General features: G+C 36.3%; 1 pseudogene; it reads left to right on the top strand.

Moving 5' to 3' along the window:
- The first annotated feature begins 1,358 nt into the window (after positions 1–1,358).
- LOC127666698 (calcyclin-binding protein-like) lies at positions 1,359–11,036 on the top strand (annotated as a pseudogene).
- The last annotated feature ends 16,537 nt before the right edge of the window (positions 11,037–27,573 follow it).

The following is a 27,573-nucleotide window of genomic DNA, read 5'->3' on the forward strand; positions in this document are numbered from 1 at the left end:
ATAATATTTTATATAAAGAGAACTGTTCTCAATATAGTGGAAGACACAGAGTTCATCCTACTCTAATCTGTACAATATGTATAGATTCAAATTTTCTTCTCACCAAAAGCAGTACCATGTAAGAATAATGGTCATGCTAGTGATATTAAGGTAATATCTTTCTGGTTCTGATGTACATTCTAAATTTCAGAATATACTCAGATAAGTGAAATAAAATGTCCTTACAAATACAACTCCAATGTAATGTTCAGTGCAGTATTGTTCATACTGGGCAAGATATAGGAATGGCCTAGATAATCTATGAAGGATGAGTGGATGAAGAAAAGATGCTATGTGTATATGTACAATGTATATACAGATACATACACATAAATTATATGATATATAATTGGATACTTTTTAGCCTTATAATAAGAAACTCAAATTGTTTGAATGAAAGTTGTCCATCATAGGCTCATGGATTTGAACATTTTATTCTCAACTTGGTCCGGGTTGTGAGCTTTGAGTTCATAGCCCAATTTTACTTTCAGCAAGCTCCCTCTGCTTTGGTTCTGCAGTTCAATATGTGACCTCTCACGTTTCTGCTCCTGGGACATATACAACCTGCTGCCATGCTTCTGTGCCATGGTGGAGTTTCATTTCTTTGAAAATGTTAGCCAAAATAAACATCTTTCCATTAAAATTGAAAAGAACTGTCGGTATTAGTTGACTATATGCCACAAGTGTTGAATGTTTTGTTTTCAATTTCCTATGACTCAGTGAATTTTTTATTTCCTTTGATATTTCTCACTTCAAACCATGAATAATTTAGAAATGATTTCATATATATTTCAGCCTTTTCCTTTTTACTGGATTCTAGTTTAGCTTCATTAGGCTCACAATATTATCTCGTCTAAAACTCCATACAATTTAGAATGCTTTAATATTCTTGGAGTTTTATAAACTATAAAGTACTTCTTGTGGTTTTATGAAAATGACCTCTGTAGGCTGATAGGGAGTGGTGCTGTTAGGAACTGTGGTCCCGTTGGAGTAGTTGTGACATCATTAGAGGAAAAGTGCCACTGGTGATGGCTTTTAGGGTTTCAGAATCTTAAACCAGGCCTAATGGCTCACTGTGTCTTCCTGCTTCCTGCAGTTCAAATTGGAGAACTTTTAGCTCCTTCTCCAGAGCTGTTTCCCTGCGTGTCTCTGTACTTCCTGCGTCTCCTGTAGAAGGCCGGATGTTGATTTGCTCTGGGATGTTGTAGCTCCCCGCCAGCGCTGAGGCGCTCATGGGTGGAGTGTTTGGCTTTTCCTGTCTGCTTCCCTGCACCACTGCAGCTCGGGCTTTGGGTCTGACATGCCACAGTACAGCTTCCGCTTTGGAGGAGTTACAGAAAGACCTAGAGGAGGTCAAAGTATTGCTGGAAAAGTCCATTAGGAAAAGACTGTGTTACTCTTACAAGTGAAAAATCCAGAATTGAGGCAGAACTAAAGAACAAGATGCAACAGAAGTCACAGAAGAAACCAGAACGTGATAATGAATAGTCAGCTGCTGTGGCTGCTCTTCCTACTGATTACTCTTACTGTTACTCTTCTGTGAAAATCAGTAATTATGGATGGGATCAGCCAGATACATTTGTGAAAATCTATATTACCTTAACTGGAGTTCATCAGATTCCCACTGAGAATGTGCATGCACACTTCACAGAGAAGTCATTTGATCTTTTGGTAAAAAAAAAAACCTCAATGACAAGAATTACTCCATGATTGTGAACAATCTTTTGAAACCTATCTCTGTGGCAAGCAATTAAAAAAAACTCAAGACTGATACAGTTATTATTATGTTATTATTATTAGAATGGAAGCAGAAAACTCACTATGGGACTACTTCACTCAGGTGGAAAAAGAATGCAGAGAAAGAAACGGCTTCCTACAACACTGAGGCAGATCCTAATGAGGGGTAAATGAATGTTCTAACGAAAATTTATGAAGACAGAGATGATGACCATTAATAAGGTGTGGGTGGAATCCAGTCAGAGAAGACACAGGATTTTGAAGCTTTTAAAGATTCTTATGGGAACTGTGATGTAGAATGCTCACATTTTCAGTAAGGGGGTGTGGTTGAACTGCACATATTTGTTCATATGGGTATGTAGTTTTGACAGATAACTATTTACACAGCCTTTAAAGTAAAGACAGCAGATTCTCCATTTATTACTGGAGTATTTGATTTAAATAGATATATTTATTAAGCATTTTCCTCTGCACCCCAGACATTTTGTTTCAGAAACAGCTATATGGCATTCTTACTGAAATGTAAATAAAAAGTCTTGAATAATGAAATTGTTACATCACAGATTTTTGTTGTGGCTGGGAGGTAGAAAACATAAGTATTTGTCTATCTGTAACTGACATTAGGTTCAGTAATGTAAAAAATAAAAGCAAAATTTTTGCATAAAATTCAGATTTCTACATGAACTTGGAAAGTTACTATAGAGCTGTTCCTTTATTACCAGCTTAAGCAACATGTGAGCCATGTGTTACCGTATACTACTAATTGATTTTTAAGTATATTTATGAATATAATATTAAACAAAATACAAATGGCAAAAATAGACAAACATCTTGTATTGATAAGCACTGTCATAGATCATGTGGTTTAAAAATAACCATGATGCAAAACTTGAAAACCTCATTTATTTCGTTATTCAGTTAAATTGGAGTTTTACTTAAAAAAAGAAAAGAGTTGCTCTAATCAAGGTTAGATTAGATTGCTTCACAGCAATCAAACCCTAAGACACAGATGTCAGTCTGTATTCTACATGCAGCAAAAAAGAATAGAATTCTGCAGTATGTGAAGACCATAACAGTAAAAGCTCACTTGTTGATCCTTAAGTTCTCCTATATCCAGACAAATACTTTGTTATATAAGTTTATTTAAAAAGTAGTGCCAAAATAGCTTCATTAATATTGGGAATTTGTCTACTTCTCCATTCAGTCACTATCCAGTTATGTTTCACATATTTTGCCTTTTTACCATTTCAAATTAATATGTTTAGGATGGCTGTGACTTCTTAGTGATCATATAATAATTATTTAATTTCTTTATATCTTTTGAAATTATTTGCTTTGAAGTCTACTTCATATAGCCACTCCTTCCTTTAGATATTTTTTTTTAGCTGTTTGGTCTTAGTTTTATTGTTGAAAACATCCTGATAAAAAACTTTTTAATCATCTGTACTTTAAGAGATATCAAGCTAAGTCTGAAAGAGAGAAGATAAGGAGGTGATCTATTCCCTAGTGTTTTAAAACTGCACTTAAAATCTAGATATAGCATGAGGGGGTACACCTGGAGCTATCTCAGTCATAGTGTTTAAATTTCTAATCCTATGTTTCCAAGAGAAACATAAATGTCACCTAACAGTGACAAGAAAATAATCACAAAGTCAAAAACAATAAAAAATCAAAACAAATAAATAAATAAACAACACCAGCAACAAAAACATGCTTTCAGACACTCAGGATGTTTCAGTCATGGATATGATAAAGTAGATTAACAGATCACTGACCTTGGAGAAGTCTGGCTCAATAGGATTTTATGGATAGCCAAAGAGCTGACAGCAAAACTGAAAAAAAAAAAAAAAAAGGAGATGGAGGGCTCTGCCCACATCAGACCTGGCACATTTAATTACATCTGAACCTGTTATTAAAGCAGCATTCCATTGTCCGAGTGTAGGGGAATGCCAGGTCAGGGAAGCTGGACTGGGTGGGATAAGGAGCAGGCAGAAATGGGATAGGGGATTTTTGGGGGGAAACCGAGGAAAGGGGATAGCATTTGAAATGTAAATAAAGAAAATATCTAATTCGGGGAGTGGGGTTCAGAAAAGGGGAAATCATTTGAAATGTAAATAAATATATCAATAAATTTAAAAAAATGTAAAAGAATGCTACATACTCTAACGAACAAGCATAAGAGGAGGTAATGTGTGATGAACCTAGAATGAAGCCTACTTGATTGTGGTAAATGATTGTTTTGATGTGTTGTTGGATTTGATTTGTGAGAATTGTACCGAGTATTTTTGTATCTATATTCAAAAAGGGAAATTAGTCTGAAGTTCTTTTTTGTTGTTGTTGCATATTTGTGTGGTTTAGGTATCAGTGTAACTGTGGTTTCTGTTTCTATTTTGTGCAATTGTTTGAAGGGTTTTGGAAAAAAGATCTTCCTTGCAGGTCTGATAGAATTCTACACTAAACTCATCTGATCCTGGGCTTTTATTGGTTGGGAGACTATTAATGACTGTTTCTATTTCTTTAGGGGTTAAGGGACTGTTTAGATGGGTTATTTGATCCTGATTTAATTTTTGTATTTTTTATCTATCTAGAAAATTGTCCATTTCATCCATATTTTCCAGTTTTGTTGAGTATAGACTTTTGTAGTAAAACCTGATAAATTTTTGAATTTCCACAGTTTCTGTTGTTATATCTCCCTTTTCATTTCTAATTATGTTAATTTGGAGACTTTCTCTGTACTCTCCGGTTAGTCTGGCTAAGGATTTATCTATCTTGTTGATTTACTCAAAGAATCAGCTCCTGGTTTTGTTGATTCTTTGTATAGTTCCTTCTGTTTCTACTTGGTTGATTTCAGCCCTGAATTGATTATTTCCTGCCATCTATTCCTTTTGGGTGTATTTGCTTCTTTTTGTTCTAGAGGTTTCAGGTGTGCTATTAAACTGCTAGTATATGCTCTCTTGAGTTTCATTTTGGAGACACACAGAGCTATTAGTTTTCCTCTTAGCACTGCATACAAATGTATGTATTCCATACATTTGTGTATGCTGTGGCTTCATTTTCATTAAATTCTAAAAATTCTTTAATTTCTTCCTTTATTTATTCCTTGATCAAGTAATCGTTGAGTAGAGTGTTACTCAGCTTCCATGTGTATGTGGACTTTCTGTTGTTTTTGTTATTATTGAAAACAAGCCTAAAGGTTGCATGGGATTATCTAAATCTTCTTGTATTTGTTGAGGCCTGTTTTGTGACTGATTATATAGTCAATTTTGCATAAGATATTATGAAGTGCTGAGAAGAAGGTATATTCTTTTGTTTTAGGATGAAATGTTCATCTGCTAAATCTATTTGTTCCACAACTTCTGTTAGTTTTACTGTGTCTTTGCTTAGTTTCTGTTTCCATGATGAGCTGTCCATTGATGAGAGAGAAGTGTTGAAGCATCTCACTACTATTTTGTGAAGTTTAATGTGTGCTTTGATCTTTAGTAAAGTTTTTTATGAATGTAGATGCCTTTGCATTTAGAGCATAGATCTTCAGAATTGAGAGATCATCTTGATAGATTTTTCCTTTGACAAGGATGAAGTGTCTTTCCTTATCTTTTTTGATAACTTTTGGTTAAAAGTTGATTTTATTCAATAATAGAGTAGCTACTCCAACTTGTTTCTTGGGATCATTTGCTTAGAAAATTATTTTCCATCCCTTTACTCTGAGGTAGTATCTGTCTTTGTCACCGAAGTGTGTTTCCTGAATGCAACAAAATGTTGGGTCCTGTTTATGTATCAAGTCTGTGTTAGTCTATGTCTTTTTATTGGGGAATTGATTCCATTGATGCTAAGAGATATTAAGGAAAAGTGATTGTTGCTTCCTGTTATTTTTGTTGTTAGAGGTGGAATTATAATTCTGTGTCTATCTTCTTTTGGGTTTGTATTATTAATGTCTTGCTTTTTCTGTAGTGTAGTTTCCTTTTATGTATTGAAGTTTTACATCTATTATCCTTTCTAGGGCTGGATTTTTAGAAAGATATTAGGTAAATTTGGTTTTGTCATGGAATATCTTGGTTTTTCCATCTCCAGTAATTTAGAGTTTTGCTGGGTATAGTAACCTGGGCTGGAATTTGTGTTCTCTTAGGGTCTGTATGACATTTGTCCACGACTTTCTGGCTTGTAGAGTCTCAGGTGAGAAGTCTAGTTTAATTCTGATAGGTCTGCCTTTATATGTCACTTGACCTTTTTCTCTTATTGGTTTTAATATTATTTGTCTGGTGTTTTGATTATTATGGGACAGAAGGAGTTGCATTATTTGGTCCATTATATTTAGATCTCTATAGGCGTTCTTGTATGTTCATGGGCAACTCTTTCTTTAGGTTAGGGAAGTGTTCTATAATTTGGTTGAAGATATTTTCAGGCCCTTTAAGTTTGGAATCTTCACTCTCTTCTAAATGTATCATCCTTAGGTTTGGTCTTCTCATTGTGCCCTGGATTTCCTGAATCTTTTAGGTTAGGAGCTTTTTGCATTTTGCACTTACTTTGACTGTTGTGTCAATGTTGTCTATGGCATCTTCTGCACCTGAGATTCTCTCTTCTATCTCTTGTATTCTGTAGGTGATGCTTGCATGTATGGCTCCTAATATCTTTTCTAAGTTTTCTATCTCCAGGGCTGTCTCTCTTTGTGATTTATTTATTGTTTCTATTTCCATTTTTTTAGATCCTGGATGGATTTGTTCAATTTCTTCACCCATTTGCTCATGTTTTCCTCTAAATCTTCACACGATTTTTGTGTTTCCTCATTAAGGGCCTCTACCTGTTTGTTTTCCTGTATGTCTTTCTAAAAGTCCTCTATCACCATCATGAGATGTGATTTTCAGTCAGAATCCTGTCTTTTGGGGTTGTGGAGTTTCCAGGACTTGGAGAACTGTTTTCTGTTGATGCCAAGTTTCCTTCATTTCTGTTGCTTATATTTTTGTGCTTGCCTCTTGCCATCTGGTTATCTGTAGAGTTACCTGTACTTGCTGTCCCTAGAGCCTGTCTCTACTGTGATCCTGTCCTGTCAGAATTCTTCAAAGTTCAGCTGTCTCTGAGTTCTTGTGATTCTGGGATCCTGTGTTCCTGAGATCTTGGGTAGGTCAGAGTTTCTTGGAGTCAAGCTTCCTCTCAAATGCAGAAATCCTGGAGAAAGCATGCCCTAACAGCTTGGAAGCACACCTGAATGCTCTAGAACAAACAAAAAAACAAAAATTACAACCAAAACAGCAGGAAATAATCAAACTCAGGGCTAAAATAAACAAATTAAAAACAAAAAGAACTGTACAAAGGATCAAGAAAGCCATTGAGAAAATCAATGAGATAAAGATATCCTTATCCACACTAACAAGAGGGCACAGAGACTACCTCCAGTAAAAATAGATATGGCCTACATTTGAGGAGTGTGGCCACCCGCCCCTCTGAAAATCTTTAACCCAGAATTGTTCTTTTCTAAAGGAAAAATGGGGGCAAAAAAGTGCATGAGGGAAAGGCCATTCAGAGACTACCCCACCTTGGAATCCATCCCACCTTCAGACAGCAAACCCTGACACTATTGCTGATGCCATTCATATAGACAGGAGCCTGGTACAGTTGTCCTATGAGAGGATCTTCCAGCACCTAAGACAGTCTATCAATGCACTGAGCCTGAGAACCCTAATGGAAGAGTAAGGGGAACAAGTGAAGAAGCTGAAGGGGATTAAAACCATATAAGAAGAACAACTTACCAGACTCCTCAGAACACCCAGGGATGAGTAGAATGAGCATCTGGGCCGTGTGAGACCACTAGACCTGCTGGAGGGTTGGGGAGAGGGTGAGGCCGGTGAGCTGTTGGAGGTCCCAGGCCTCACAGGATACCAAAGAAGAACTGAGAACAGATTGGGGGGAGGGAAGGCCCAGGGTAGTGATGGCCCCAAGCCGAAGGGAAAAGAGTTGGGGAGTAGGAAAATCTCATCTTGCTGACTCTGGCGAGGGAGAAGTGTGAAACTGTAGCATGACTTCAGAAACCTTTTTGGACCACCATGGGGCAAGATGGGCCCTGTAAGGTTGCCCGCACCCTGGGGGCAGGGAGTGAGGAAAATGTAGTTTCAGTTGTTCTCAGTGCTATGACTTCAAGGAAGAGCTGAGAATGAAGGGGGAGTGGGGAAGGAGCTCTCTATACCACTGGGTGGGTGTCTGGCTTTGAGAGTCTATAGACACAATCTGCTTGTGGGAAGAGCAGTTGGACAGGTTGTGCCCCTCGTTGGGCACCAGCTGATGGCCTGGCAAGGGCCCATGTACCTGTTTAGGAAGCCTGTCCAGATGGGAGAGTCCTTTGTCCAGTCCAGCAGCTGGAAGTGCTGTGAGGGCTGTTTCATTTCTCCAGCACAGAGTGTTTAGTTAAGAGGAGACAGCTCATGATTTTAAATCTTTATTATAGAAAGATAGAGGAAAGAAAAGAGATAGTAAAGGGAGAAAGAAGAAATAAAGGGATGAAAGCTGGCCATGATCATGTGGAAAGAGAAGGAAAATGGGGAGAAAGGGGAACAGGAGGCAAGAGACAAGGGAGAGCATGGGCAAGAGAAAGGGCAAGAGAGCCAGGAGAGGCCAAGCATCCCCTTTTATAGTGCACTGGGTTACCTGGCTGTTGCCAGAAAACTATGGGTTGGGGAAACCTGGCTGTAGCCAGGTGACTGTGGGGGATAGAGTCCATCCAGAACACTAGGGATCTGGAGCATGGCCCTGTGTGACTGAAGGCCACAGGGCTATGTCCAACAAAGGACTCAACAAACAACCAAAACATACGTGGGGGGAATCCATTGTCCCAGTTGCATATGTAGGAGAGGACTACCTTATCTGACATCAATGGGAGGGGAGGCACTTGGTCCCGTCAAGGCTTGTTACCCCAGTATAGGAAGATGCCAACATGTTGGGGGGGGGGTGTCTGGGGGATTACCTTCTCAGAGGCAAAGTAGAGGGGACAGGGAGTGGGAGGTTTGCAGACAGGAGACTGGAAATGGGGACAACATTTAAAATATAAATAAATAAAATAATTAAAATGGAGAATGATCTACAGAAGTAAAATTTTTATTAAAAACTTAAAAAGACAGAAAAAGGAATCTTTAGTCTGTATACTAAGTTAAGACATTGTTCTTAAAATATTTATGTCTGAGAAGGCTTTGTGCTTAATAATCCATTTGATTATTAGAATTTGAATATGGAAAATAAACAAATGCATGTAACAACTTTATGTTAAAATCATTATTTTCATTTTCTAATTCATTTTCTAGCACACATATTTCTATATGTATATAATTATTTTTCCCACAAGAATTGGGCTTATTTTATCATTTTTACTTATTTTCTATCTTAAATTTATGTTTATTAAATTATAAAAAATATTATACACTACAAAAATTATTTTGTTTATTGACATCTATGAACGCTGAAATATTTCAAAAGCATCCAAGCAAAAGTGACAATAATATTTGCAGTATTCCAGTAAAAACAGTAAGCGTCAAATTATTTGTACAACTGTAACAAAATTGTGCATTTGGAATTAGAAATATAACAAAATACTGAGGCATGGTGCCACCTATCTCTAAACTGACACTTAGAAAGTTGTAACAGAAAAAGCTTCATGAGTTTTAGACCAGCCTGGAGAGCAAGATCCCAGCTAAAAAGCAAAAACACAAACAAAAAGAAAAGTAACAATAACAACAAAAGTTCAGGATACTTATATACTTATATCAGACTTCTTCAAACTACTAAATGTTAATTTTATGCATCCTGCAGAACTTTGTTAACAATTGAAGTACATTATTAAAAGCAAAAGGACAAGTGTAGAAAACTCAGACATGTGTCTTGAACTACATGTGTTCTGTAAACTAAGACAGATTACTGAAAGAGACAACATGAGATTAAGAATGAAAAGAACAATCCCAGGCTTGTTATCTTGTCACAATCTATCTATCCAGATGTCCTCTACAGCCATTGTTTTAAGTGCATGGAGAGCTAGAAAACATCACTGACATCTTCCTAAGACCGATCTTTTGCGTTACTTTTCTGTCCTTGACTGGTTGTATTCAAACCATGGTCTCATGTCAACTCATTTATTGATGATGCTGTAAATTAGTTTGATGTCAGAATTCATCTTTGTGATTTATAATGGCTGTGAACAAAATCTATTCACTGTCTCTATTTGGACACCTCATCTTCTCCATTTCAACATGTCCAGAATTAAATGGAAGTTTCTTTCTCCAAGAACTTTAATGCCCTACATACAGACATTTTTCTCTGTTCATTTATCTCCACTTCCACTGTAAGTAGTAGTTCAGTCAGCTTGTGTCAACTTTACTTTTCCCAACTGCCTTCCAAAAGATCTCCCAGAATTCATTCTTCCTACTATCTTCGCAATTCTTTACTCAACTATTATAAACATTGCATTCTATATTAAAAATCATTGCCTAGACACAAGGAGTGGTCAACTACATACATTTTACTTTTTTTTAGATGAGAAGAAAAAGGACCAGAAACAAACTCTATCTGGGGTATTTATAAAATGTTTGTAATTGATTCTCTCAGTGGTTTGCTTATATGATTAAGCTCAGTGTAGTCTTAAGGATATAATAATGAAATCAAAGAAATAAGTAAGCCTAAAGAAGTGGAAACAATATAAAAGCATTCATTTAAGAATATTAAAGAAAAAGGAGAGAAATAAAACAATAATGTCACTCGATGAATTTCTTATAATGAAAGGTAAGAAAAAATATTTTATGTTTGTGGCTTCATCATACCCCAGTTAAATAAAGCTAGTAATTGGGGAAATGTAAGCTTTATTGTTATCTCGATTGACATAAAAACGCAATTTTACATCAAATCTAGAGTTCATGGACCTAAAACTTTCACATATGGCCAAGGGGAAAATTATTTACTTCATGTATGGCTTTCTACCCATCATTCTGTATTTTACTTGGGACTGATAAAAATAATGTATTCAGCAGTACCAAACAGGCATTCACTAAAAAAACTGAGAGGTATTATTGAATGTCTGTATGAGAAGTCTGTTGTTCGTCTTTTAATAAAAGAATAGAAAAATTGAAGTAATGTAATTATTGTCATTGTATTAAAGTATTTAATGATCAGTTATATTTTTCAGATTTCTGGAAAAATCCAAAAAGAAAAACCAATCTTTTGAATCTGTAAAGAAAGTAAATGAAAAAGCAAAAGCCTGCACACACTACAACAAATATGATGGGCTAAAATAGGGAAAGTACTGCTGTAACTTCTATACTCAGAAAATTTCAGTGTCTCTGAATTTATATTCAAAAGTCCAATATTTAGAGTTAAATCTGTTCAAAACATATGAGCATAACATGTCTTCCTCTTTGGAGGGTAATTCTAATTAGCCAATATCTTATAATGTTGGGGTTTTTTTGCTGAAAGTCAAAATAGAAATATGTGTGTGTGTGTGTGTGTGTGTGTGTGTGTGTGTGTGTGTGTGTGCATGTGTCCCTTTGTGGGATACCTTCTTATGAAATGTTGGTCAAACACTTGCCATTCTTTTTTGTTGCCTGCCAAAAATAGTTGAATACATAATAAGGTATGCCAAATTATTACTGAAGTCATTGCATATCATGATTGCAAGATATAGTAAAATTGAGTTGGAACTAAGCAGGAAGCTTCTTCCCTGATTGCTACCTTTCAGGGTGCAGGATGCTTTGCATACTGCCATGTAAAAAAAGTCATCGATGTTCTACATTATCAACCCATCTGCACAGTAATTGAATAATTGTATAAATATAGTTAAATAATTACATTCTATTATTATGCTGAAGTAAGGCAAAAACTTTGATTGTACATTAATAGTAAAAAATGGAAGAATATAAATATATGTATTGCACTTGCTTGCTCAAGACTCAGACTAGAGAAGTGTTTCTTAACATTCCTAATTCTGTAAACAGTATAGTTCCTCATGTTGTAATGACGCCAAACATATAGTTATTGCATAACTAGATTTATGCTACTGTTATGAATCATAATGTAAATATCTTTTTTTCTGATGGCTTAGGTGACCCTGTGAAAGGGTTATTTTATCCCCATGGAGTCATGTCCACCAGGTTGAGAACTGTGGGCCTAGCATGTAAATCCACTTGAATTATCCTATATTAATTAACAATTAAGCAAATCAAAAGCAAATATGCTCACAGCCCAACCTGAGCAAGATGATTCTTTTTTATTTTCCTTACAGTTCATATACTATGGTTTCTGGTTTTGTGTTTTTGAGAAATTTCTGTCTATGCAAATATATGTGTCTTTTCATCCATATGTATTTCTTGTGTGTTTTCTTTGACTCCATATCTTTGTATGTTTTTTATTTTGCATTGTATTGTTTGGTTTTGTTTTATCTTATTTATTTTATTATTCTACAGACAAAGAAAAATGGTAGTGATTCAGATGGGAAAGAAAGTAGGTGGGAAGGATCTGAGAGGTCTTAGAGGACAGGAAACCATAACCATATATGTTGCAATAAAAAATAAATAAATAAAATTACCAAAAATCAAAGACTAGTTTCTAATAATCTTCTGAAGTCCCTTTTAAAAAAGAAAAGAAAAGAGAGAGGAATTAACTCTCAATTGTTAAGAGTAACAACAACAAGCAGGCTTCTAATAAAGGGCTATGGATTAATGAGGTAAATATATATGAATAAAAATAAATTTGGAAATATATTCTAGTACTAGACAAAACAATAAATATTAGATCTCATATTTAAGTTTATATGCAAAATTTCAAATGCTTCAAGAACAAAATATAGAAAATTATTTTCACAGTCTATATGTAGGTAAAATATTTATTAAAACAGATTGAATAACTGAAAAAATAACTGTAACAAATCTTAAACTTCAGGAGTAAAATTACAGTTCTGTGGATGTGAATTCATTCCTCAGAGCACAATTAATTGATTAAAAATAGAAAGATAGATACATAGATACATAGATAATAGGTAGGTAGATAGGTAGATAGACAGACTAATAAATCTCTGGCAGATGAGTCCTACTTTACCCAAGGCCATGCTGATCCTGGAAACCCCAGGTAAGACACTACTCACCACCTGATAACACTCCTTAGATCCCAGTAATCACCAACAGCACCTATACCTCTGAGTTCCAAACCCCACCTACAACTCTTGAAAAAACTATTGCTCTACCAGAGACTAAACTTGTACTAGGAACCCAAGGGAAAATCAATATGCTGAATCCTAGAGGCCCCACCAGTATCTCAAACTCCAGAGGACAAACCAGTTTTCAGAATCTCAAAATCCCAGAGGCAATGCAGGCTCCCAAATCCCCAGAGATCAAGAAGAACACCCAATATGAACAGTATCTATTCTCAAACCCATTACTATTAAAAGGAAAAGTTCAATGCAAAGAGGTTAAATATACCCCCCAAAAAATAATTTCACACTAGCAAAACCAAAAGGAAAAGAAGACAAACATACACTCAGACACACATAGACACACACTCACATACTACCACCAACAGCACAGGAATTAACTTCAATGTACTTTAATTACCCAATTAAAAAAACTAAAAGAATGGATGAGAAATCAGGATATATCCTCCTGCCACATGCAAAAACTATTCTTCAACAGTAAAGAGAGACATTATTTCAAAGTAAAGGACTGGAAAAAGATCTTCCAAGCTAATGAACCCAAGAAGCATCATGATAAAGCTATTCTAATATCTACCAAATAGGCTTCAAACCAAAATCAATTTACATAAGATAGAGAAGGACACTTCATACTCATCAAGGAAAAAAATTAATCCACCACAATAATGTCTCAGTTCTGAACATTGATGCTCCAAATGCAACTGCACCCAGATTTGCAAAAGAAATATTGCTAAATCATAAATCACATATTGAACACCACACAATAGTATTGGGAATGTTCAATACCCAACTCTAAACACCAACAAGTCATCCAGACAGAAACTAAACAGAGGATGATGGAACTAAAAGACTTCATGGCAAAAATGGACCTACCAGATATCTACAGAACATTTCATCCAAATACAAAATAATATACCTTCTTCCCGGCACCTCATGGGACCTTCCCTAAAACTTACCATTTTCTCTATCACAAACAAATTTCAACATACAAAAAACTGAAACTATCCCGTAGAAATAAAGAGAAAAATACAAAGAATCAATGAAACAATTAGTTGGTTTCTTGAGAAAACCAACAAGAGACACAAACTCTTATCCAAACAACCCAAAAGGCAGGGTGAGAATATTAAAATTAATGACAGAGGTCAAATAATCATTACATCATATTTTTAGAAAAACCTGCACTCTACAAAATTTGGAAATATAAAAGAAATGGAGAATTTTCATAAAAGATCCTACTTACCAAAGTGTAATGAAGATCAAATGAAAAATTTAAAAAGAGAGCAGCAGCAGCAGCGGCTGCTGCAGCATCGGGCTAAGGCAGCGGTGGAGGCTGCGGTGGAAGCAGCAGCAGTTGGTCCAGCTGAAGGGCCATCAGCAGTGGAACCAAGGTGACAGGGTCCAGGCAGGCCTTGTGCCCGCCACCACTGACCTTCGCTGGCCAGTTGAGCTGCAAGCAGTTGCAGATTTACAGCGCTTTTCACCCCACAGAAGCTACATCAGAATTCTGCCACCCGCTAGTCAGTTACGAGAGTCTCTCCACCATCTTGGATCTCGGTCACCAGAGAGATCAGACAGACTGAGGTACGCAAATATAACCCAAGGCCAACATTGCGGGGGGGGGGGGGGGGGGGGGGGTTTAAGCCTGACAGGCATTGGCCTGCATCCAGGCCCTGGGCTGTTCAGGGAGTCATCAGTGTGCAACCCAGCCAGGAGGTTGTTTGCCCAGCACACGGGCACTGCCATTTTGACTACTGGACACCAGAGAGTTCTAGCAGGCAAAGTCAGCTAAGAGTCATAGCCCGAGGCTAACATAGTGGGGGGGTCTAAGACAGAAAGGCCTTGGACTGACCCCAGGCCCTGGGCTGCTCGGTGGGCCATCTGTGTGCCAACCCAGCCAAGAGGTTGTTAGCCTAGCAGACTCTCCCGACACTTTCAGGGAGCTTGCACACACTTCGTCATCCTGGCCACCTGACAGAACCAATTAACAGTCATAGCCCAAGGGGAATGTTGCTTGGGCCTTAGCCTGCCAGGCTGTTGCCTAGACTCAGGGCCTCAGCAGCTAGGCTAGCCTTGTGTGCACCAATCCGGTTGGGAGATAGACTGCCCAGGAGAATGACCAGCACTCAGAAAAGGTCCCACAGCAGCATAGACCATCAGCACTCACTGAAGGAGAAAACAGGCACTGCCTGATTCACACAAACAACCTGGGGCAAGGCACACTAGGGCTCCAAGGGCACCCAAGAGGAGGACCGCACATCAGCAATCTGTAACAGGGGAAACCCAGCCATCCAGTGTTGCAGAAATAGCCCTATAGCCTCACAGGAGGCACAAATACCAGCCAGAGACAAGACCAACTAATGCCAGAAATAACAAGATGGCAAAGGGCAAATGCAGGGACGCTACTAACAGAAATCTAGGCACTATGTCAGTGTCTGAACCAAACTCTCCAACATCAGCAAGTCCTGGTTACACAAACACACCAGAAAAACAAGATTTGGATTTAAAATCACTGGTCATGATGCTGCTAGAAGAACACAAAAAGGACATAAATGAATCTCTTAAAGAAATACAGGGAAAAATGAATAAGCTAGAAACCCATATGATGGAAACACAAAAATCACTTAAAGAAATTCAGGAGAATAAGTCTCAAGAGATAGAAGCCAATAAAGAAGAAACACACACACACACACACACACAAACCTTAAAGAAATGCAGGAGAAAGTGAGTCAAACAGCAGAAGTCATGAAAGAGGAAACACAAAAATCTCTTAAAGAATTATAGGAAAACACAAACAAGCAAGTGAAGGAGCTAAGCAAAACCATCCAGGATCTAAAATCAGAAGTAGAAACAACTAAGAAATCACAAAGGGAGACAACTTTGGAGATAGAAAACCTTGAGAAGAAATCAGGGGCCATAGATGCAAATATCAACAACAGAATACAAGAGATGGAAAAAAGAATCTCAGATGCCGAAGATACCATAAAAACCATTGACTCAACAGTCAAAGAAAATGCAAAATGCAAAAAGCTTGTATCCCAGGAGATCCAGGACACAATGAGAAGACCAAACCTAAGGATTATAGGTATAGATGAGTGAAGATTTACAGTTAAAAGGGCCAGCAAATATCTTCAACAAAATTATGGAAGAAAACTTTCCCAACTTAAAGAGAGAGATGCCCATGAATATACAAGAAGCCTACAGAACTCCAAACAGACTGGACCTGAGCAGAAATACCTCTCGTCACATAATAATCAAAACCCCAAATGTACTAAACAAAGAAAGAATATTAAAGGCAGCAAGAGAAAAAGGGCAAGTAACATATAAAGGAAGACCTATCAGAATCACACCAGACTTCTCACCAGAGACCATGAAAGCTAGAAGATCCTGGGCAGATCTCATGCAGACTCTAAGAGAACACAAATGTCAGCCAAGACTACTATACCCAGCAAAACTCTCAATCACAATAGATGGAGAAACCAAGATATCCCATGACAAAATCAAACTTACACAATATCTTTCTACAAACCCAGCTCTACAAAGAATAATAGGAGGAAAACTCCAATACAAGGAGGGAAACGACACCCTGGAAAAAGCAAGATAGTTACCTTCTTTCATCACCCCAAAAGAAAATAACCACTCAAATATAAAAGTAACATCGAAAATGACAGGAAGTAATAATCACTATTCCTTAATATCTCTTAACATCAATGGACTCAGCTCCCCAATGTAAAAAGACATAGACTAACAGACTGGATAAGGAAATAGGACCCTACATTTTGCTGCATACAGGAAACACACCTCAATGTCAAAGACAAAAAATACCTTAGTGTAAAAGGCTGGAAGACAATTTTACAAGACAATGGTCTCAGGATCAGCAGGATTAATATAGTTAAAATGGCCATTTTGCCAAAAGCAATATACAGATTCAATGCAATACCCATCAAAATCTCAATTCAATTCTTCATAGAGTTAGAAAGAGCAATTCTCAAATTCGTCTGGAATAACAAAAAAACCAGGATAGCTAAAACTATTCTCAACAGTAAAAGAAATTCTGGGGGATTCAGTATCCCTGACCTCAAGCAATAATAGCGAGCAATAGTGTTGAAAACTTCATGGTATTGGTACAGTGACAGGCAGGCAGATCAATGGAACAGGATTGAAGATCCAGAAATGAACCCACACACCTATGGCGACTTGATCCTCGACAAGGGGGCTGAAAACATCCAATGGAAAAAAATATAGCCTTTTCAACAAATGGTGCTGTTCAACTGGAGGTCAGCAGGCAGAAGAATGCGAATTGATCCAACCTTGTCTCCTTGTCTCCTAAGCTCAACTCCAAATGGATCAAGGACCTCCACATAAAGCCAGACACTCTGAAGCTAATAGAAAAGAAACTGGGGAAGACCCTTCAGGACATCGGTACAGGGGGAAATTCCTGAACAGAACACCAATAGCTTATGCTCTAAGATCAAGAATTAACAAATGGGACCTCATAAAATTACAAAGTTTCTGTAAGGCAAAGGACACCATCAAAAGGACAAATGGGCAACCAACAAATTGGGAAAAGATCTTCACCAACCCTACATCAGATAGAGGGCTAATATCCAATATATACAAAGAACTCAAAAAGTTAGATCCCAGAAAACCAAATAACCCTATTAAAAATGGTGTACAGAGTTAAACAAAGAATTCTCACTTGAAGAACTTCGGATGGTTGAGAGGCACCTTAAGAAGTGCTCAACATCATTAGTCATTAGGGAAATGCAAATCAAAACAACCCTGAGATTTCACCTTACACCAGTCAGAATGGCTAAGATTAAAAATTCAGGAGACAGCAGGTGTTGGTGAGGATGTGGAGAAAGAGGAACATTCCTCCACTGCTGGTGGGGTTGCAAATTGGTACAACCACTCTGGAAATCAGTCTCCTGGTTCCTCAGAAAAACTGGGCATGTCACTTCCAAAAGATCCTGCTATACCACTCCTGGACATATAACCAGAGGATTCCCCAGCATGTAATAAGGATATATGCTCCACTATGTTCATAGCAGCCCTATTTATAATAGCCAGAAGGTGAAACGAACCCAGGTATCCCTCAACAGAAGAATGGATGCAAAAAATGTGATATATATATATATACACAATGGAGTACTATTCAGCCATTAGAAACAATGAAGTCATGAAATTCTTAGGCAAATGGATGGAGCTGGAGAACATCATACTAAGTGAGGTAACCCAGTCTCAAAAGATCAATCATGGTATGCACTCACTAATAAGTGGATATTAGCCTGGAAAATTGGAATACCCAAAACATAATCCACACATCAAATGAGGTACAAGAAGAACAGAGGAGTGGCTCCTGGTTCTGGAAAGACTCAGTGTAGCAGTATAAGGCAAAACCAGAACAGGGAAGTGGGAAGGGGTGGGTGGGAGAACAGGGGGAGGGAAGGGGGCTTATGTGACTTTCGGAGAGTGGGGGACCAGAAAAGGGGAAATCATTTGAAATGTAAATTAAAAAATATATCGAATAAAAAAATTAAAAAGATTTATAACCCCTATGAAAATAGAAGCAGTTGTTGATAGCCTCCAAATTAAAAGAAAAAAAAAAGGCCAAATGGTTTTAGTTCAGAATTCTACTACATTTGTAAACAAAAGCTAATAAAAAATTCAAATTATTCCACAAAACAGAAACAGAAGGAAGATTGCCAAACTCATTTTATGAGACCACAGTCACTCTGATATGCAAACCCCACAAATACCCAACAAATAAAGTGATTTACAGACCAGTCTCCTTCATAAATATTGATGGCAAAATACTCCATAAAATAGTTACCAACTGAATCCAATAATGCATCAAAAATATGATTCACCATGATCAAGTAGGCTTCATTTTAGAGATATATTCAACATAAGAAACTCTGTTAATGTAATCCATCATACAAAAACTGAAAGAAAAAATGATAATCTCATTAAATATATAAAAATACTTTGACAAAATCCAGTAGTATAGGCACAACACATAATACATAGGACCTCATGAAAGTGAGAAGTTTCTGTAGGGCAAAGGAAACTGTCAATAGTACTAATTGGCAGCCTACAGAATGGGAAAAAATCTTCAGGAACACACATCTGACAGATGAATAATTTTCAAAATATATAAAAAAATCAAGAACTGGTCATCAACAAACTAAATAATATAAACAAAAATGGGGTACAGAATCAAACAGAGTTCTCAAAAGAAGAATCTCTAATGGCTTAAAACCACTTAAAGAAACATTCAAAGTCCTTAGTAATTGGGAAAATGCAAATACAAATGATTCTGAGATTCCATCTTATAATTACTAGAATGACAACACACACACACAGAAACACACACACATATACACATACATATACACATACATACATACTCACACACACGTACACACATGTGACACCTTATGCTGGCAAGTGTGTAGAGCAAGGGAATGTTCTTTACAAAGGTAAACTGCCACTTTGAAAATCAATAGGATGTTTTGGGTTTTTTCCCCCAGAAAAACAGGAATCAATCTACCTCAAAATTCATCTGTATCACTTCTGGTCATAAACCCAATCATACGACACAGACACTTGCTCAACTCTGCTTGTGGCAGCTTTATTTGTAATAGCCATAAACTGGAAACAACTTATATGTCCCTCAGCTGAAGAATGGAAAAAGAAAACGTGGCACATTTATACAATGGAATATTAGTCAGCCATTACGCACAATGACACCATGAAAATTGCAAGCAAATGAGCAGAACTAGAAAATAAATCACCCTGATTTCTTTCTAAGTGAACTCAGCCACAGAAAGACAAACATGTATATACTCACTTATAAGTGGATATTAACTGTTCAGTAAAGGATAACCATGAGACAATCCCTAGACCCAGATAATCTAAGTTATAAGGTGGGCTGAGGGTAGGGAGGGGGCATAAATCTCCCTGAGAAGGGAGAATAGAATGGACATTGGGGAGGAGCAAAGAAGGAGTCGCTGGAATCAATCATTCAGGTGGAGGAAGAATAGATGTGAAGTGTACTGGGCGATTCAACTGGAACTGGGGGGTCAATGAGCAATGGAAACTCCCAGGAATCCAAAAGGGTGGTCCTAGTTAAGACTCCTAACAATGTAGAATAGTGATCCTGAGCTGGTCATCTCCAATAACTAGGCAAGACTTCCAACTGCAGGACTGGGATGCCAACACAGCCACAAAACCCTTGACTTAAAATTTGTCCTGCCTAATAAAGGGGTGGTCAAGCACTGACTGGTCCAGCTTGAGACACATGTCACAAGAGGTACCCCATCCCTGAAAGTGGCCTGAGGGCCAGAGCCCAGAGGCCAGATAGTTCAGAGAGCCATGATAACACCAAAGGTGACTGTTCCACCATCTTAAAAAGTCAATGAAATAATTCTTAATGGTATCGCCTACATTCACTGATTGGTACCTAGCTCAACTGTCATCAGAGATGCTCCATCCAACAATTGATAGAAACTGATGCAGAGACCCACAGACAAAGCTTTGGTGTAACTCATGAAACCCTGTGGCTATTGGGGAGAAAGGAATATAGGAGCCAAAACAGGTCAAGAACACCATATGAAAGCCCACAGAATCAACAAACCTGGGTTCGTAATTCCTCACTGAGACTGAACCACCAAGCACGAAGCCAGCATAGGACTAACTTAGGCCTTCTGCATATATGTTATAGTTGTGGAGCTTGATCTTTTGTGGAACTTATACCAGTAGGAGCAGTGGCTGACTCTTTGCCTGCATTTGGGACCCTTTTTCCCATACTAGTTTGCCTTGATGTGACCCCAGGTGTCTAGACTGATATCCATTGTCAATTACAGTCATTAATATAGATTTATAAAGGTCCTTTTTGTATGAATTACTTGTGGCTGCTTTCCTACTACAGTAGTACTTTAATAAGTGGTTAGTCCAAAGGGTGCATAAAACTAAAATATTAGTTATTATCTGATTTTTCACTTGCCAAAACGTACTCTCAAATAATTTGGAAAGAAAAAATGTTTGCATTCATATCAGTAATCAAGTTCTCTGATTTTCCTCTTTGATCATTATTGCAGTTTATTTATGCAGAATAAAGAGAAGTCAACTAAAGTGACTAACTTATCATTTTACTATTTTTGGACATAAGAAACAATGATCTTGTACAATAACACCCATTAATATCAACAATACAAAAAATGTACACTTTTTCCTAAGAAGGCAAGTGTCAAAAATGTTGCCATCTCAAAATCATTATTTCAAGGTTGTTACTAAAATAAATCTCAGAGTTTTTTGTGAACTTTCAGGTTTGGAAGATTCAGTCAGTCTTCTAAGTTAACATTTTTCTTCACCCTTGTCTACACTATTAGTAGCAAGTATTTTATCACCTTCTGAAGCAAAGGCATTATTCTAAACATGATTATTACGTGGCATACTTCTTTAAATATAATGATCTGCTTATTACCATTAAGACAATGACATTACTGTTGCAGACAATCATTTCCTGCAACTCTAATTGCAGACATCCTGAATTATCTGTTTAGAAAAATTACCTTTAGGATAGTGAAAGACTACTTTGAGATCCACAAATTACAGATAGACAACATTTTTTTCCTAGAGAAGTAATCAATTGTAGATAATTACAACTAGATCAACAGTTACAAATAAGAGGTTGCTACATTAACTTTAAAGACAGGCATGCTTCATTCTTAATGTTTGTTTCATAACAGCTCAAGCATATGTCTGACAGAACTTCACTCAGCATGTACTCGTCAATTTTCATGAGTAAATGATTCACTGAGTGAATTAAGAAATATAGAAGTAATGGTATAAAATCCATAAAATCAAAATTTAGGTGTTTTATAAATGTTTTGAAACATTTTTATTTTATATATGAACCCTTGGTACATCAATATCTTCATGAATAGTGGCATATTTCTTATCTCTAGCATGATCTACATGGTGTTCTTTCTTCAGTGATATGCCATGTAGTGGCTACCATTAATTAAACTTATTTAAAATATATGCAATCTCCCATTAATCTATAATTGTGTAACTTTTCTTGTGAAAAATAAATAAATGTCTGTTTACCCCAGAGAGACATCAACAATAGACTAAAAAAAAATTTGACCAAGTCTACTTTAGAAAACCAATGAATTTACTGGGATTACTTGCAAGAAAATGGATCATCCAAAGGCTGCATCAACGCTGAAAATGTCCACTATTCCACAGGTAGTCACACTAAAAACTGCATGTCTGGAACCCTCTCTACACCTTGACCAAACAGATCATCTCCTTTTCTTAGCACCTGCTGTTTATATGACTTAAGAAAGTTGCTATGGGAAGCTTCCAAAGTTCAAAAGTTTCCTATATCTTTTAAGTTTCTTACAATTAAGTAAATATTAAGCTTGAATAGCCCCCTTCCCTTCTTCAGGAGGAAAGATTTTGATTGGAGGAAATAGCTACACAACAATTATCTTAAGACAAGGTCTGCATTATGGACATTCTATGGTGATATCTAATATCTAATTTTATATCACAAAACATCCATTCATTTTTTTAATAAATTAAAGATTCTCATCTGGAAAGGGGGGCAATATAGAGATTGACATGGCCAGGAAAGGTTACTTCCAGGCCATCCTGCATCTTGCTATGGAGGAGACGTTCACTAACTCCAAGACAAGGAAATATTTTCCAAAAAATAAAAAATAAAAGTAAAATAAATTGCACAAACACAAAATTGGAACTGGAGAAATTGTTTGCTGCATCATCTTAAATTCCAAGCTCTTGAAGAAACAGAGAAAATGGACAGATGCTTTGACTTAATGTTGAGAGTCTAGAATTAAGTATTTTCAAATATAATTCAAATTAAATATGCATGTAAGGGCAAACTCTAATCTGCTTTGATTGATATCCTCTTTTAAAAAAAAAACGTACACAGAATATATTCAAGAAAATTAGCATGTGACAATGGAAAGGCACACAGGAAGACAGCAATAAGTCAGGAAGGGAATGCACTTAAATGTCCCTTCTGGCAGCCAAGGAACACTGAGAATCACCAGCAGATAGCAAAATACAAATCCAGCCAAGAAAGCCTATGTTTTGTGGAAGTTATCATGTCCCATCACCCTGCTGGCAATTTGATAGAACTTAGAGCCTCCAGAAGAGTAAGGAATCAATTTCTGATATTTTTAGCAACTGTGATCATGTTACTTTGGTATGGAAACCACAAATTCTAAAAGATTTATTACTCACTGGCTGTGAGCATCCATGGCTCTGCCATTTCCAGAAACAATTCCTGACATTTTGGGTGGTCCTCTGGCTTCACTTTCGCCTTTTAACCACATCCTTTGCTCTTTCTTTTTTTCTTATTTGTTCTTTCTTTCCTGCTTTTCCTTTTTTCTTTTTTTACTTTTAGCTGCCATCACTAAAACCTTAGATATAACTTCCCACTTTAAACTCCTCTCATAGAGAATCTACACTAGGACAATGCCTATGATGCTGAACCCTATGCAAACTTAAGAAACTACTCTAAAAAAATCACACAAACAGTTCAACCTATTCAACTCTACTATTATAGTCAAAAAGCAGGCATTGCTAATACCTACTAAAAGGATATGTCTGTATCCATTCACCTGAGGCAGTCACTGTATAACTTGGTATTACCAAATAACTATTATCATGAGCCCTTCTTTCAATTACAAGGAATCAAAACTTTATTCAGATTATCAAGATCATACTGGGTGAAGCTGTACAAATTGTAGACTTAAATAAGAATGTGATGCAATTTGTTATAGACTCCAAAGAATTCTATGGTACTGTCCAGTGAGAGAAAGGTGAACACAATTCAAATATTAAGATCTCGTTGCTATCATTTTATGAATTAGTCCTCAGTAAAACACAGAAATTGAAAGACAGCATCAATTTCAACTCAACATCAAATGTTCTCTATAACATTCTGACATCTGACTCAATGTAACAATCCATGAAAATATCCTCATCCTCTCCCAAGATTCCCCAGAACCTTAATGTTACAGCAGTAGACTTGATTTGGAGAATACACATATTACATAAAACTGGTTTTGTTATAGGTAAATCTCCTTGTGATCTGGCACCTTTACTGAAAACCTGAGACCTACAGAATTGAGTTAACTACCTGCTACACTCACAATAATGCAATGCTTGCTCTCATTTAAAAAAGCAAAGTAAAAACAAAACTCCTTACTCCAAAACAGTTCTATGGAGTTGTTGCCAGTTTCTGGATTAAAGACCAGTTCTACTCCCTGCAAATGAGATATTTACTACGCTTGATATGGAACTTTGGATCTTTTTCCTCAATAAGAAATGCCCTACATCTACAACAAAATAGTTTCCTTATTCACCTTCATATACATAGAAAATCAGTGTGCCAACAACCTATTCTCATTGTCTATTCAGATTATCATCATCCCAGGTAGTATAACACCTTCAAAAACAGTACCAACATTGCCTGTTTCGAGGCCATCCATGCAACTGTTTTTATGTTATGATTTACCTTACATCTCCCCATAGGACTTGAAAATCTTCTCATCTTTTGTAGAAGTCTCAGTGTTTTTTGATTGCTTTGTTTTGATTTGTTTTATTTTGTTTGTTTGTTTTTTCTTTGAGACAGGGTTTCTCTGTGTATCCCTGGCTGTCCTGGAACTCACTCTGTAGACCAGGCTGGCCTCAAACTCAGAAATCCACCTGCCTCTGCCTCCCAAGTGCTGTGATTAAAGGCATGTACCACCACTGCCCGCCAATGTCTCAGTGTTTAACAAGACAAGGTAGGGCTTCTGGAGTTTTAAAAGTTCTTTTGTGTAATTGAGAAAATGCGATATATTTTAAAATCATCTTATGGTCTAAAGGAGTTTAACACCAAACCCTTTACCTTTATCACATTTGTACTAAGCTTCACATACACAGAAACTTCTTGGATTTGATCCATGTGCTAATATCTTATTTTTGAAAATGTTACTAACAGAAGAAATAATAGCTGTTTTTATTCCTGAAATCTGAATAGTAAATTCACTTTCCTTATTTTTTGGAAGCTAAATGAGTAGTATAAATTATTTTCTCTGCAGTTTTCTTAGTAAGCCAAGCCAATTATATACTTTGTTTTCATATTTTTTGTAGCTCACAGTGTGACCAAACTTAATGGAACTAACAGGTGCATCTTATTCTCCAGTCTCTTTACCATCTTTTAACTACCTTCTGATGCATACTGTGATTATCAACTGTTTGATTTCTAGTAGTGTGGTCGGAGCTTCATGTATTGAAGTCTGTGGCTATTAGCTAATGATGTACAAAAGACCACTATAAATTTAGCAGCATTAGCAAATCTTTTACTATGTGTATGAAAATTTGTCCAGAATCAAATCAATTAAGGAAATCTATAGAAACTGGTTTTCCATACTGAATTCATGCATTTGTACAAAATCACCAAATATTATCAGAAAGAGAGTACCTGATGCATGGACCAGTGGTTTCATGTGTTTGAAAACTCCCCTGTTGTAGCTTGAATTTTTCTTCCTGTATTATTATTCTTAAATATAGTACTAAGGATAAGAAAAAGAAACTCAAACCAGCAGAAGGAACACACTCCTTTTACAAAAGTTGTACTGCCTTATTCTGCTTAACTTTCTGCTTCATCCGTCCAAATAATTTTTATAGTTTGAAGTTATAAAGAATTGTAATTAAAATCCAATAAAAACACCAATAATTCTTTATGATTTCTGGTACCATTTATGCAAGAATATTTCCTAATATAACTGATGAGGCATTTTTAATATGGTAGTAAAAACAGATGCAATACTAAAAAAATATTAGACATTTTCTTTCTGCCATTTACATTCTTTATTAGCTCTGATATGTTATGTGGACTGTGTATGAAGTAAAAAGTTTAATGCAATTGGTTAAAAGTATTGTCATTCATTTGAAAATGTTTAGAATAGAGGTAATTAAATGTTGTATGTCTTCAAAGCATTCTTTTCTCCCCTCTGGCTGCCAAAGCTCATACTGGAAAGAAGCACTGAAATTAGCACTGAGATCACACAGTCCCTGCCACATCCTCATACACTAGTGAGCAAACAGAAGTGGCTTCTTAAAGTTGTACAGCTTTGGGGGAAAATTTTTGTGTCACTTCATACTTTACTACATAGTTTATTCATCCTTCTTATTAAAAAGATAACTTTAAAAGAAAATCATAGAACATATACTGCAAATTTCACTAATGAGTCTGAAAAGGACATAAATATCTTTTTGGATCGTTAACTGAAAAATCAATTAATTTAGAATCTGTTATGTTAATATTTTTGTCATTTGTTAGTCATAAAATACTTCTGATTTGCTGAAAGTTTTTAAATGTACAGAAGACTATTTTCTATTTTTTCAAAAATAACTGGTTACTAATGAATACAAAAAAATACATGTATTTCAAAAAATCTTTTTGACTGATTGGACTTTAAAATATCCAGATGTCATCTATTGAATATTTTAAGTAGTGAGTTTTAAAACAGTATTCTTTATCTATAGCCAAATGAACATAAAGTGCTAAATATATTTTGATTCAATTATCTGCATATTATACAAGGAAAAGAATTTACCTTTCTTATGTTTTCACTTTTGTCATGTTTTGATATTTGAAGATTATTTTAATAGTTGCTTAAAGTCTTCATGTATAAAATAACCAATGTTTACTACTTTAAATTTCTCTTTGAATTATATGTTTACTGGGATTTGTTTGAATGTTATGGGAATAATTCAATATAGCCAGCAAATGAAAGTGTATTATGAAAAATTTAAATATCATGTTTACTTATATTTTTCAAGTTTAGTATCTTTCTATCCAATATGGAGAGATTAAACAAATCTTCAGTATTAGTATAGACAGTATAATTAACATTTTTAAGAAACTTATAAATCTAAACTGTGGAATGCAAGGATACCAAGGAAAGAAACCGACTGCATAAATTTCTCCAAAACTTCCTGTCTTGTTACATATTTTGTTGCTGTGATGAAACACCAGGACCAAAAAATAAACTGGGCACAAAAAGGGGTTTACTTGCCTTACACTTCCACAGCACTGTTCATTGATGGAAATCGGACAGGAATTCAAACAAGGAAACATCCTGGAGGCAGAAACTGATACAAAAGACATAAAAGGTTGCTGCATATCCCAGCCCAGGGATAGCACCACCACAATGGTCTGGGTCCTCTGCCATTGATCACTAACTGAGTCAATGCCTTTGAGCTGAATGCAATGGAGGCATTTTCTCATCTGATGACTCTAGCTTGTGTCAAATTGACACAAAGCCAGCACATATCCTTTCCAACCTTTGTGTAGTACAGATAAACTGTTTTAAACTTTGTACTGAACAATGAACGTCTCCTAATTAAGCAAACATGAACACAAAGAAACCCTCTCCTCTTTCTATTTTCTGAAATTATGTACAAACACTTCAGTTCTTTTGCTTAAACATTAATTACCACCACCCTGTCAGTTTTTCAGAGATCATTAGAACTCCAATATAATGGCAATGATTTATGTAATTAAATACATTCAGTTTAGATCACATACAAGTGCACTCTACTTT

This window comes from Apodemus sylvaticus, chromosome 16, assembly GCF_947179515.1.
Source record: "Apodemus sylvaticus chromosome 16, mApoSyl1.1, whole genome shotgun sequence".
Classification (NCBI taxonomy): Eukaryota; Metazoa; Chordata; class Mammalia; order Rodentia; family Muridae; genus Apodemus; species Apodemus sylvaticus.